We start from the raw sequence: 14,926 nt of genomic DNA, 5'->3' as shown, positions 1-14,926 counted from the left end.
AAAGTTGATTCAGCTGCTGGATCGGGGCACCATCAGTACAAAGCTTGCTCAGGAATGGCAGCAGGCAGGTGTGAGTGCATCTGGGGTAAAGTCATTTTCTCTGATGAATCCCGTTTCCGATTGTTTGGGGCATATGGAAAAAAGCTTGTCCAGAGAAGACAAGGTGAGCGCCACCATCAGTCCTGTGCCATGCCAACAGTAAAGCATCCTGAGACCATCCATGTGTGGGGTTGCTTCTCAGCCAAAGGAGTGGGCTCACACACAATTTTGCCTAAGAACACAGCCATGAATAAAGAATGGAACCAACACATCTTCCGAGAGCAACTTCTCCCAACCATCCAGGAACAGTTTGGTGAAGAACAATGCCTTTTCCAGCATGATGGAGCACCTTACCATAAGGCAAAAGTGATAACTAAGTGGCTCGGCGAACAAAACATCGATATTTTGGAGATAGAAAACTTCTATCTCCAGTTTCTCAGTCTCTTGGTCACAGCTTTGATGCACCTGTACTTTCACCTCCTTCTAGATGGTAGCGGGGTGAACAGGCCATGGCTCCGAGCAACTTAAAGCTTTTCATCCTCTCCAGTGCGGCCCCGTAGACGTGGATGGGGACTAGCTCTCTGCTGTCTACTGTTGTCCACGATCATCTCATTTGTTTTGTTGACATTGAGGGAGAGGTTATTTTCCTGGCATCATTCCGTCAGGGCCCTCAACTCCTCACTGTAGGCCGTCTCGACATTGTTGGTAATCAAGCCTACCACTGTTGTCAGCAAACTTGATGATTGAGTTGCCACACAGTCATGGGTGAACAGGGAGTACAGGAGGAGGCTGAGCACACACCTTTGTGGGGCCCCAGTCTTGAGGATCAGCCTGGCGGAGGTGTTGTTGCCTACCTTCACACCTGAGGTCGGCCCGTCGGCCCAGCTGCACAGGGCGGGGTTGAGACCAAGGGCCTAAGCTTAGTGATGTGGTATGATTGCTATTTTCTTTCGTTTTTGAACCAGAAACCCCAACAGAAGCTAGCCAGCTAACTAGCTACTAGCTAGCAGTCAGCTAGCCACTGCTAGCGGTCACCAGCTACCTTTAGCCCAGAATACTCTTGCCAGTTTGCACAGCACGAATCAAACCAGAGCAAATCTGACTTATTTTTCTCCATATCTCCTAATTCCCACTTCAAGCTCTAAACCCTTTCAACTGGATCATCGCAGCTAGCTGCTATCCGATTGGCTTCTCCTGGCTAACATCTCTGTCCCGAAGCAAGCACCTATTAGCCTGGAGCTATTTCATGCTAGGCCCATCTCCCAGCTAGCTAAAGAAGTCCATCAGCCACTCCTTAGGCTTCAATACCTATTTTGCCAATTGGCCTAGACCCCTTTTATTGCCGATATGGAGCCCCGACGATCCTTCCCGACTGGACTACCGATGTAATCCGCCCGAGGGGCTTTTCAACTGGCTCCCCCGTAACGACATCCCTCGAATGCCCATCTACTAGCCTTCTAGATTCAGCCCGCTAGCTGTCTAGAGCACACCGGACTGTTGGCTGAAGAAGTCCATCAGCCAATTCTTTTGGGGCTACTATACCTATTTTGCAAATTGGCCTGGACCCTTTTACTACACGGAGCCCAAATAATCCATCACGACTGATCTGCCGACGTAACAGCACGAAGGGGCTACAACTGACTTCTTCCGTTGCGACATCCCTCGAATGCACATCTGCTAGCCTCCGGCCCGCTAGCTGTCTGAATCGTCGTGTCTCCAGCTCGCCAGGCTACTCACTGGACCCAATGATGATCACTCGGCTACGCATGCCTCTCCATAATGTCAATGTGCCTCGTCCATTGCTGTTTTGGTTAGTAATTATTGCCTTATTTCATTCATCTAACTATAACATTTTCCGACAAGATAGAACTGCCAAAGGAGGCGGAGTTGCAATCAACTGCAGCATTAGCCTGCAGAGGTCTGTCTTACTATCCAGGTCAAAGAATTTGACCTTGTACTTTTAAAAGTCAACCTTTCCAGAAACAAATCTCTCGCCATTGCCACTTGCTATAGACCACCTTCTGTGCCCTGGACACCATATGTGAACTGATTGCCCCCCATCTATCTTCAGAGCTCGTGCTGTTAGGTGACCTATACTGGGATATGCTTAACCTGTTATGGCTAGGGGGCAGTATTTTCACGGCTGGATAAAAAACGTGCCCGACTTAATCTGGTTACCACTCCTACCCAGTAACTAGAATATGCATATACGTATTACATATGGATAGAAAACACCCTAAAGTTTCTAAAACTGTTTGAATGGTGTCTGTGAGTATAACAGAACTCATTTGGCAGGCAAAAACCTGACAAGGTTTCAGGCAGGAAGTGGGCTGTCTGACAAGGTGTCGTTCTTCTTGTCTCTGTTTATTGAAGAGTGAGGATCTTAGCTGTCCCGTGACACTTCCTACGGCTGCCATAGGGTCTCAGAAGGCGGTAAAAAGCTGAATCGTGGCTTTGCAGGCTCTGGCTGAAACAAAGTAGCGTGTTTGGGTAGTGGCTGGTTACAGTACTGTGAGACTCAGGCGCGTGCCCGCGTCGACCGAATGCTTTGTTTTCTTTCCTCTGTTTAGCTAAAAGGAGATTCCCGGTCGGAATATTATCGCATTATTATGGCATAAAAATGGATTTTAAACAGCGGTTGACATGCTTCGAAGTACGGTAATGGAATATTTCGATTTTTTTGTCACGAATTGCGCCACGCCGCACGACCCTGATTTACCATTTCAGATAGTGTCTGGGACGCACGAATAAAACGCCGCTATTCGGATATAACGATGGATTATTTTGGACCAAACCAACATTTGTTATTGAAGTAGCAGTCCTGGGAGTGCATTCTGACGAAGACAACAAAAGGTAATGAAACTTTTATAATAGTAAAGCTGATATTGGTGAGTGCTAAACTTGCCGGGTGTCTAAATAGCTAGCCCGTGATGCCTGGGCTATGTACTTAGAATATTGCAAAATGTGCTTTCACCAAAAAGCTATTTTAAAATCGGACATATCGAGTGCATAGAGGAGGTCTGTATCTATAATTCTTAAAATAATTGTTATGCTTTTTGTGAACGTTTATCGTGAGTAATTTAGTAAAATGTTAGCGAATTCCCCGGAAGTTTGCGGGGGGTATGCTAGTTCTGAATGTCACATGCTAATGTAAAAAGCTGGTTTTTGATATAAATATGAACTTGATTGAACAAAACATGCATGTATTGTATAACATAATGTCCTAGGGTTGTCATCTGATGAAGATCATCAAAAGTTAGTGTTGCATTTAGCTGTCTTCTAGGTTTTTGTGACATTATATGCTAGCATTTTAAAAGACAAGACTCTCGTTAATCTAACCACACTGTCCGATTTCAAAAAGGCTTTACAACGAAAGCAAAACATTAGATTATGTCAGCAGAGTACCCAGCCAGAAATAATCAGACACCCATTTTTCAAGCTAGCATATAATGTCACAAAAACCCAGAAGACAGCTAAATGCAGCACTAACCTTTGATGACCTTCATCAGATGACAACCCTAGTACATTATGTTATACAATACATGCATGTTTTGTTCAATCAAGTTCATATTTATATCAAAAACCAGCTTTTTACATTAGCATGTGACGTTCAGAACAAGCATACCCCCGCAAACTTCCGGTGAATTTACAAACAATTTACTAAATTACGTTAGCGTCCCACTCTATTCAACAGCCAGTGGAATCGCTGTGTATGTTCCGAACTAGCATACCCACCGAAAACTTCTGATGAATTTACTAAATTACTAATCATAAACGTTGACAAAATGCATAACAATTATTTTAAGAATTATAGATACAGAACTCCTCTATGCACTCGATATGTCCGATTTTAAAATAGCTTTTCGGTGAAAGCACATTTTGCAATATTCTAAGTAGATAGCCCGGCATCACAGGGCTAGCTATTTAGACACCCTGCAAGTTTAGCCTTCACCAACCTCCGATTTACTATTAGAAAAGTTTGATTACTTTTGGTGTTCTTCGTCAGAATGCACTCCCAGGACTTCTACTTCAATAACAAATGTTGGTTTGGTCCCAAATAATCCATAGTTATATCCAAACAGTGGCGTTTTGTTCGTGCGTTCAAGACACTATCCGAAAAGAAGGGTGACGAGCACGACGCATTTCGTGACCAGAAAATTCTAAATATTCCATTACCGTACTTCGAAGCATGTCAACCACTGTTTACAATCAATTTTTATGCCATTTTTATCGTAAAAAAGCGATAATATTCCGACCGGGAATCTGCATTTAGCTAAAAAGACGAATGAAAATAAAGCACGGGGTCGACTCGTGCACGCGCCTAAGCCCATTGTCCTCTGATCGGCCACTTGCCAAAAGCGCAAATGTGTTTCAGCCTGGGGCTGCCTCGATATCATTCAGCTTTTTCCCGGGCTCTGAGAGCCTATGGGAGCCGTAGGAAGTGTCACGTTACAGAAAAGATCCTCAGTCTTCAATAAACAGAGACAAGAAGAACAAGATCTTGTCAGAGAGGGCACTTCCTGTAAAAATTCTTCTCAGGTTTTTGCCTGCCATATGAGTTCTGTTATACTCACAGACACCATTCAAACAGTTTTAGAAACTTTAGGGTGTTTCCTATCCAAAGCCAATAATTATATGCATTAAATCGGGTACGTTTTTTTATCCGGCCGTGTCAATACTGCCCCCTACCCCCAACAGGTTAACAAACAGATCACCGACCGTTTCGAATCCCACCGTAATTTCTCCGCTATGCAATCTGGTTTCCGAGCTGGTCGTGGGTGTACCTCAGCCACGCTCAAGGTCCTAAAATATATCATAACCGCCATCGATTAGAGACAATACTGTGCAGCTGTATTCATCGACCTGGCCAAGGCTTTCGACTCTGTCAATCACCACATTCTTATCGGCAGACTCAACAACCTTGGTTTCTCAATTGACTGCCTAGCCTGGTTCACCAACTTCTTCTCAGACAGAGTTCAGTGGGTCAAATCGGAGGGCCTGTTGTCCGGACCTCTGGCAGTCTCTATGGGGGTGCCACAGGGTTCAATTCTCGGGCCGACTCTTTTCTCTGTATACATCAATGATGTTGCTCTTGCTGCTGGTGTTTCTCTGATCCACCTCTACGCAGATGACACCATTTTGTATACTTCTGGCCCTTCTTTGGACACTGTGTTAACTAACCTCCAGACGAGCTTCAATGCCATACAACTCTCCTTCCGTGGCCTCCAACTGCTCTTAAATGCAAGTAAAACTAAGTTTATGCTCTTCAACCGATCGCTGCCCACACCTGCCCGCCGGTACAGCATCACTACTATGGACGGTTCTGAATTAGAATATGTGGACAACTACAAATACCTAGGTGTCTGGTTAGACTGTGAACTCTCCTTCCAGACTCACATTAAGCCTCTCCAATGCAAAATTAAACCTAGAATCGGCTTCCTATTTCGCAACAAAGCATCCTTCACTCATGCTGCCAAACATACCCACGTAAAACTGACAATCCTACCTATCCTTGAAATCGGCGATGTCATTTACAAAATAGCCTCCAACACTCTACTCAACAAATTTATTGCAGTCTATCGCAGTGCCATCCGTTTTGTCACCAAAGCCCCATATACTAACCACCACTGCGACCTGCATGCTCTCGTAGGCTGGCCCTCGCTTCATATTCGTCGCCAAACCAGGTCATCTATAAGTCTTTGCTAGGTAAAGTGCCACCTTATCTCAGCTCACTGGTCACCATAGCAGCACCCACCCGTAGCACGAGCTCCAGCAGGTATATCTCACTGGTCACCCCCAAGGCCAATTCCTCCTTTGGCTAACTTTCCTTCCAGTTCTCTGCTGCCAATGACTGGAAGGAACTGCAAAAATGACTGAAGCTGGAGACTCATATCTCCCTCACTAACGTTAAGCATCAGCTGTCAGAGCAGCTCACAGATCACTGCACCTGTACGTAGCCCATCTGTAAATAGCCCATCCAACTACCTCATCCCCCATACTGTAATTTATTTTATTTATTTTGCTCCTTTGCACCCCAGTATCTCTACTTGCACACTCATCATATGCACATCTATTACTCTAGTGTTTATTTGCTGTACAGTAATTATTTAGCCACTATGGCCTATTTATTGCCTTACCTCCCTTATTCTACCTCGTTTGAACATGCAGTATATTGTATTATTGACTGCATGGTTGTTTATTCCATGTTTAACTCTGTGTTGTTGTTTGTGTCGCACTGCTTTGCTTTATCTTGGCCAGGTCGCAGTTGTAAATGAGAACTTGTTCTCAACTGGCCTACCTGGTTAAGTAACGGTGAAATAAAAAATTTAAAAAATTTAAAAAGTGATGAGATTGGAGGGCACTATGGTGTTGAAGGCTAAACCAATCACTGTTACATTGAACTGGTGTTATGAGAATTTTGTTCCCGATGTACATAAACTGAACTTCAATTAAACTACTCAGTCTGCACTCAGAGCACTCAGAGTTTGTAAGATTCTGGTTCAATGACACAGACGGAGGCCCAGCCTACAATAGTCAACAATGTTTATTCATGAGGGCTCTGAATATCATACAATGTACACAGCCTTTTATACCTAACCTTTGGTCATACCATATGTCATACCCCTTACAAATGCCCCTCCTCTTCTTTAACACTGTCAAAGCTTATTTACAAGTCTTCTCCATCACATACATTGCTTATCATATCCTGCCCCATGTTACATAATCTACTGCAAGCCTAAAGGTTGGGAGACCTTCTTCCTGTTATCAGTTTCACAGTGGTCACAAGTTGTCTGCTGTCTGTTAACCTGTTCAGGTATAGGGGGCAGTATTTTCCCTTTTGGATGAAAAGCGTGCCCAGAGTAAACTGCCTAATACTCGGGCCCAGAGTCAAATATTTGCATATCATTAGTAGATTTGGATAGAAAACACTTTAAAGTTTCTAAAACTTTTTGAATGATGTCTTTGAATATAACAGAACTCATATGGCAGGCAAAAACCTAAGAGGTATCCAACCAGGAAGTGGGAACTCTGAGGCTTGTAGTCTTTTGAAATGATTGTCTATCCAAACTACAGTGTCTGTGATGTCATATTGCACTTCCTAAGGCTTCCACTAGATGTCAACAGTCATTAGAACCTTGTTTGAGGCTTCTACTATGCAATTTGATTGAATAACAACCGGAACAATAAGTGGTCTGGCTGGGGTCGCTTACTTACCTCATGCGCGGTCACGCAGGGCTAGCCATTTTTATTTTTCTTCTGTAATGAATACGCTAATGTCCGGTTGGAATATTATCAAAGTTTTATGTTAAAAACACCCTAAAGATTGATTGTGAACATCAAATCAAATTTTCAAATCAAATCAAAATCAAATCAAATTTATTTTTATATAGCCCTTCGTACATCAGCTGATATTCTCAAAGTGCTGTACAGAAACCCAGCCTAAAACCCCAAACAGCAAGCAAAGCATGTGAAAGAAGCACGGTGGCTAGGAAAAACTCCCTAGGAAAAACTCCCTAGAAAGGCCAAAAACCTAGGAAGAAACCTAGAGAGGAACCAGGCTATGAGGGGTGGCCAGTCCTCTTCTGGCTGTGCAGGGTGGATATTATAACAGAACATGGTCAAAATGTTAAAATGTTAAAATGTTCATAAATGACCAGCATGGTGAAATAATAATAATCATAGTAGTTGTCGAGGGTGCAACAAGCACGTGCGGTGAACAGGTCAGGGTTCCATAGCCGCAGCCAGAACAGTTGAAACTGGAGCAGCAGCACGGCCAGGTGGACTGGGGACAGCAAGGAGTCATCATACCAGGTAGTCCTGAGGCATGGTCCTAGGGCTCAGGTCCTCCGAGAGAAAGACAGAAAGAGAGAAAGAGAGAATTAGAGAGAGCATATTTAAATACACACAGGACACCGGATAAGACAAGAGAAATACTCCAGATGTAACAGACTGACCCTAGCCCCCCGACACATAAACTACTGCAGCATAAATACTGGAGGCTGAGACAGGAGGGATCAGAAGACACTGTGGCCCCATCCGATGATACCCCCGGACAGGGCCAAACAGGCAGGATATAACCCCACCCACTTTGCCAAAGCACAGCCCCCACACCACTAGAGGGATGTCTCCAACCACCAACTTACCGTCCTAAGACAAGGCCGAGTATAGCCCACAACGATCTCCGCCATGGCGCCAACCCAGACAGGAAGACCACGTCAGTGACTCAACCCACTCAAGTGACGCACCCCTCCCATGGACGGCATGGAAGAACACCAGTAGGCCAGTGACTCAGCCTCTGTAAAAGGGTTAGAGGCAGAGAATCCCAGTGGAAAGAGGGGAACCGGCAAGGCAGAGACAGCAAGGGCGGTTCGTTGCTCCAGCCTTTCCGTTCACCTTCACACTCCTGGGCCAGACTATACTTAATCATAGGACCTACTGAAGAGATAAGTCTTCAGTAAAGACTTATAGGTTGAGACTGAGTCTGCGTCTCTCACATTGGTAGGCAGACCATTCCATAAAAATGGAGCTCTATAGGAGAAAGCCCTACCTCCAGCCGTTTGCTTAGAAATTCTAGGGACAATTAGGAGGCCTGCGTCTTGTGACCGTAGCGTACGTGTAGGTATGTACGGCAGGACCAAATCGGAAAGATAGGTAGGAGCAAGCCCATGTAATGCTTTGTAGGTTAGCAGTAAAACCTTGAAATCAGCCCTTGCCTTAACAGGAAGCCAGTGTAGGGAGGCTAACACTGGAGTAATATGATCAAATTTTTTGGTTCTAGTCAGGATTCTAGCAGCCGTATTTAGCACTAACTGAAGTTTATTTAGTGCTTTATCCGGGTAGCCGGAAAGTAGAGCATTGCAGTAGTCCAGCCTAGAAGTAACAAAAGCATGGATTAATTTTTCTGCGTCATTTTTGGACAGAAAATTTCTGATTTTTGCAATGTTACGTAGATGGAAAAAAGCTGTCCTTGAAACAGTCTTGATATGTTCTTCAAAAGAGAGATCAGGGTCCAGAGTAACGCCGAGGTCCTTCACAGTTTTATTTGAGACGACTGTACAACCATCCAGATTAATTGTCAGATTCAACAGAAGATCTCTTTGTTTCTTGGGACCTAGAACAAGCATCTCTGTTTTGTCCGAGTTTAAAAGTAGAAAGTTTGCAGCCATCCACTTCTTTATGTCTGAAACACAGGCTTCTAGCGAGGGCAATTTTGGGGCTTCACCATGTTTCATTGAAATGTACAGCTGTGTGTCGTCCGCATAGCAGTGAAATTTAACATTATGTTTTCGAATGACATCCCCAAGAGGTAAAATATATAGTGAAAACAATAGTGGTCCTAAAACGGAACCTTGAGGAACACCGAAATTTACAATTGATTTGTCAGAGGACAAACCATTCACAGAGACAAACTGATATCTTTCCGACAGATAAGATCTAAACCAGGCCAGAACTTGTCCATGTAGACCAATTTGGGTTTCCAATCTCTCCAAAAGAATGTGGTGATCGATGGTATCAAAAGCGGCACTAAGATCTAGGAGCACGAGGACAGATGCAGAGCCTCGGTCTGACGTCATTAAAAGGTCATTTACCACCTTCACAAGTGCAGTCTCAGTGCTATGATGGGGTCTAAAACCAGACTGAAGCGTTTCGTATACATTGTTTGTCTTCAGGAAGGCAGTCAGTTGCTGTGCAACAGCTTTTTCTAAAATTTTGGAGAGGAATGGAAGATTCGATATAGGCCGATAGTTCTTTATAATTTCTGGATCAAGATTCGGCTTTTTCAAGAGAGGCTTTATTACTGCCACTTTTAGTGAGCTTGGTACACATCCGGTGGATAGAGAGCCGTTTATTATGTTCAACATAGGAGGGCCAAGCACAGGAAGCAGCTCTTTCAGTAGTTTAGTTGGAATAGGGTCCAGTATGCAGCTTGAGGGTTTGGAGGCCATGATTATTTTCATCATTGCGTCAAGAGATATAGTACTAAAACACTTTAGTATCTCCCTTGATCCTAGGTCCTGGCAGAGTTGTGCAGACTCAGGACAATGGAGCTTTGGAGGAATACCCAGATTTAAAGAGGAGTCTGTAATTTGCTTTCTAATGATCATGATCTTTTCCTCAAAGAAGTTCATAAATTTATTACTGCTGAAGTGAAAGCCATCCTCCATTTGCGAAGGCTGCTTTTTAGTTAGCTTTGCGACAGTATCAAAAAGAAATTTCGGATTGTTCTTATTTTCCTCAATTAAGTTGGAAAAATAGGATGATCGAGCAGCAGTAAGGGCTCTTCGATACTGCACGGTACTGTCTTTCCAAGCTAGTCGGAAGACTTCCAGTTTGGTGTGGCGCCATTTCCGTTCCAATTTTCTGGAAGCTTGCTTCAGAGCTCGTGTATTTTCTGTATACCAGGGAGCTAGTTTCTTATGACAGATGTTTTTAGTTTTTAGGGGTGCAACTGCATCTAGGGTATTGCGCAAGGTTAAATTGAGTTCCTCGGTTAGGTGGCTAACTGATTTTTGTCCTCTGACGTCCTTGGGTAGGCAGAGGCAGTCTGGAAGGGCATCAAGGAATCTTTGGGTTGTCTGAGAATTTATAGCACGACTTTTAATGCTCCTTGGTTGGGGTCTGAGCAGATTATTTGTTGCAATTGCAAACGTAATAAAATGGTGGTCCGATAGTCCAGGATTATGAGGAAAAACATTTAGATCCACAACATTTATTCCATGGGACAAAACTAGGTCCAGAGTATGACTGTGGCAGTGAGTAGGTCCAGAGACATGTTGGACAAAACCCACTGAGTCGATGATGGCTCCGAAAGCCTTTTGGAGTGGGTCTGTGGACTTTTCCATGTGAATGTTAAAGTCAACAAAAATTAGAATATTATCTGCTATGACTACAAGATCCGATAGGAATTCAGGGAACTCAGTGAGGAACACTGCATATGGCCCAGGAGGCCTATAAACAGCAGCTATAAAAAGTGAGTGAGTAGGCTGCATAGATTTCATGACTAGAAGCTCAAAAGACGAAAACGTCATTGTTGTTTTTTTTTTGTAAATTGAAATTTGCTATCGTAAATGTTAGCAACACCTCCGCCTTTGCCGGATGCACGGGGGGTATGGTCACTAATGTAACCTGGGGGTGAGGCCTCATTTAACACAGTAAATTCATCAGGCTTAAGCCATGTTTCAGTCAGGCCAATCACATCAAGATTATTATCAGTGATTAGTTCATTGACTATAACTGCCTTGGAAGTGAGGGATCTAACATTAAGTAACCCAATTTTGAGATGTGAGGTATCACAATCTCTTTCAATAATGGCAGGAATGGAGGAGGTCTTTATACTAGTGAGATTACTAAAGCGAACACCGCCATTTTTAATTTTGCCCAACCTAGATCGAGGCACAGACACGGTCTCAATGGGGAAAGCTGAGCTGACTACGCTGACTGTGCTAGTGGCAGACTCCACTAAGCTGGCAGGCTGGCTAACAGCCTGCTGCCTGGCCTGCACCCTATTTCATTGTGGAGCTAGAGGAGTTAGAGCCCTGTCTATGTTCGTAGATAAGATGAGAGCACCCCTCCAGCTAGGATGGAGTCCGTCACTCCTCAACAGGCCAGGCTTGGTTTGTAGAAACATGGTTTGACATGTTTCTACAAACGCTAAGGGAACTTTATAACTTTTCGACTATGATGGATGTACGCGCATCATGCCTTTTGGAATAGTGATCTGGACGCACGAACAAAATTGATTTATTTGGACATAAATGATGGACTTTATCGAACAAATGAACATTTCTTGTGGAAGTGGGAGTCCTTCCGGGTGCATTCCGGCAAAGATCAGCAAAAGTAAGAAAATATTTATAACAGTATTTTAGAGTTTTGACGACGCCGTGGCTTGACGGCTAACTGTATAGCTTGCATTGATGGCCGAGCTCTGTACTCAGAATATTGACCAATGTGCTTTCTCCGTAAAGCCTTTTTGAAATCGGACAATGTGGTTGGATTAAGGAGAGGGTTATCTTTCAAATGGTATAAAATAGTTGTTTTGAATTTGGCGCCCTGATATTTCACTGGCTGTTGAATAGTGTGAACTGTGGGTGGGACGGTAGCGTACCACGCAGCCCCGAGAAGTTAACAGTTCCCCTTTTCCTTGAATGTCTTACTTCCATTGCCAAATAGTAAAGTCTTAGCTTGTCCTATGCACACACATTTATAGAATTAGTCTTCTAATCATTCAGTTATACATTTTAGGAGTGAATCATTTAGTCAAAACCTTAATCATATAAATTCTATTAACCTGTCTGGGCTAGGGGGCAGTATTGTCACGGCCGGATAAAAAACGTACCCGATTTAAACTGGTTACTACTCTTTCCCAGAAACGATAATATGCATATTATTAGTAGATTTGGATAGAAAACACTCTGAAGTTTATAAAACTGTTTGAATGGTGTCTGTGAGTATAACAGAACTCATATGGCAAATCTGCAACACTCAAAGGTTTTAAGACTGATCGTGGCCCGTGTGATTCTTCCTTAACGAAGAAGCCCCACCTAGATGGCTACTTTAAAATGTTGAAAGCCCTCAATGCTAATGTTAATGTCAAAATTGATTTTATCCATCTAGAGTCCTCTATCTAACTCCATGAGATGAGACTGAACCAATAGCCAGGAATAGACCAGCAAACGCTGGCCCCTAATTGCAATGAGGTGTACCTGGAGACAAATAGATACACCTGGGTTAATTAAGACATGTCACATAACATAAATACCAGGTGTATTGGGTCTACTTAGCATCAGTTGCATTTTCTCTGTTACTGCCACTCCTGTACCCGGCATCATGCGCATGTTCAGACTGACGGTGGTCACATGTGCGTATACAAAATCTGTATCTGATGCAGATTAGAATTTAAATATATATGACCAAATGTTTGTATTTGAGAGTAATGGAATTATGTGTCATGTATGACTTGCGGGACATTACATTTATATTGTTCAAAACAAAGTTGTCTAACAAACTGCCACATTGCATGCATGGAATAAGAGACCAAATTCTGAACTTGATGACTACAGTACACTTAGTATAACTCAAATGCTGGAGTATAGAGTCAAATGCTAAATTCTAGCTTCATGGTCCAAGTGCATATGATGTGGAATGTTGCTGAATTAGCTGTGTGATGTTTCAGTGCTGGCTGCAGCTTGCTGTACACTAACAGATGGAGGTACTGTATGTAATAATGATGATACTACTTAACCAAGCTAATGTGAGTGGTGTGTAATTCCTGTTTATTTGTCCTGGCAGCTATCAGCATCACGTGTTAACCTGTTAGGGCTAGGGGGCAGTATTTGCACGGCTGGATAAAAAAATTTACCCGATTTAATCTGGTTACTAATCCTACCCAGTAACTAGAATATGCATATACTTATTATATATGGATAGAAAACACCCTAAAGTTTCTAAAACTGTTTGAATGGTGTCTGTGAGTATAACAGAACTCATTTGGCAGGCAAAACCCTGAGACAGATTCTGACAGGAAGTGGATATCTGATGTGTTGTATTACCTTTAAACCTATGCCATTGAAAAACACGGGGCTGAGGAATATTTTGGCACTTCCTATTGCTTCCACTAGATGTCACCAGCCTTTACAAAGTGTTTTGAGTCTTCTGGAGGAAGATCTGACCGAACAAGAGCCATGGAACGATGATGGCCCATTAGACACCTGGCGCGAGTTCATGTTGGGTACCCTCGTTCCAATACGTTATAAAAGAGAATGCATTCGTCCACCTTGAATATTATTCATGTTCTGGTTAAAAAAGGCCCTAATGATTTATGCTATACAACGTTTGACATGTTTGAACGAACGTAAATATATTTTTTCCCCTCGTTCATGAAGTGAAGTCCGGCGGGCTTAGATCATGTGCTAACAAGACGGAGATTTTTGGACATAAATGATGAGCTTTTTTGAACAAAACTACATTCGTTATGGACCTGTGATATCTGGAAGTGACATCTGATGAAGAGAATCAAAGGTAATGGATTATTTACATAGTATTTTCGATTTTAGATCTCCCAACATGGCGGCTAGTCTGTATCGCAAGCGCGTATTTTTCTGGGCGCAGTGCTCAGATTATTGCAAAGTGTGATTTCCCAGTAAGGTTATTTTTAAATCTGGCAAGTTGATTGCGTTCAAGAGATGTAAATCTATAATTCTTTAAATGACAATATAATATTTTACCAATGTTTTCTCATTTTAATTATTTAATTTGTGGTGCTGACTTGAATGCCGGTTATTGGAGGGAAATGATTTCCTGAACATCAACGCCACAGTAAAACGCTGTTTTTGGATATAAATATGAACTTGATAGAACTAAAAATGCATGCATTGTCTAACACAATGTCCTAGGAGTGTCATCTGTTGGAGATTGTAAAAGGTTAGTGCATAATTTTAGCTGATTTTATGGTTTTGGTGACGCCTGTCTTTGAATTGGCACAACATTACACACAACTCTTGTAAATGTACTGTCCTAACATACTCTAAATTTATGCTTTCGCCGTAAAACCTTTTTGAAATCGTAAAACATGGTTAGATTAAGGAGATGTTTATCTTTCAAAGGGTGTAAAATAGTTGTATGTTTAAAAAATTTGAATTTTGACATTTATTTGGATTCAAATTTGCCGCTCTTGAAATGCACCTGCTGTTGCTGGAGTGCACCACGGGTGGGACGCTTGCGTCCCACCTAGCCCATAGAGGTTAAGGCTCTGATGCTTTACTGCAATGTGGTAAGCTAGTCACCGACCACCTATGATATTTTCTACTGTAGATTAGCGTCACTGGCCCACACCAGTCTTCGCTCTCCTTCGTCCCTCACCTTTCTCCTTTTCTTGATCTTTTCCCCC

General features: G+C 42.9%; 1 long non-coding RNA gene across 1 annotated transcript; it reads left to right on the top strand.

The window, feature by feature from the left end:
* Window positions 1-12,815: 12,815 nt before the first annotated feature.
* LOC123729699 (uncharacterized) lies at window positions 12,816-13,350 on the top strand. Its single transcript, XR_006761392.1, has 3 exons — window positions 12,816-12,898; window positions 13,214-13,249; window positions 13,330-13,350. It is a non-coding gene; the product is annotated as an uncharacterized lncRNA (long non-coding RNA).
* The last annotated feature ends 1,576 nt before the right edge of the window (window positions 13,351-14,926 follow it).

This window comes from Salmo salar, chromosome ssa22 (genome assembly GCF_905237065.1).
Source record: "Salmo salar chromosome ssa22, Ssal_v3.1, whole genome shotgun sequence".
NCBI classification, from domain to species: domain Eukaryota; kingdom Metazoa; phylum Chordata; class Actinopteri; order Salmoniformes; family Salmonidae; genus Salmo; species Salmo salar.
The sequence above is the reverse complement of the archived record's forward strand: the minus strand, read 5'-3'. Positions and strand labels throughout refer to the sequence as shown.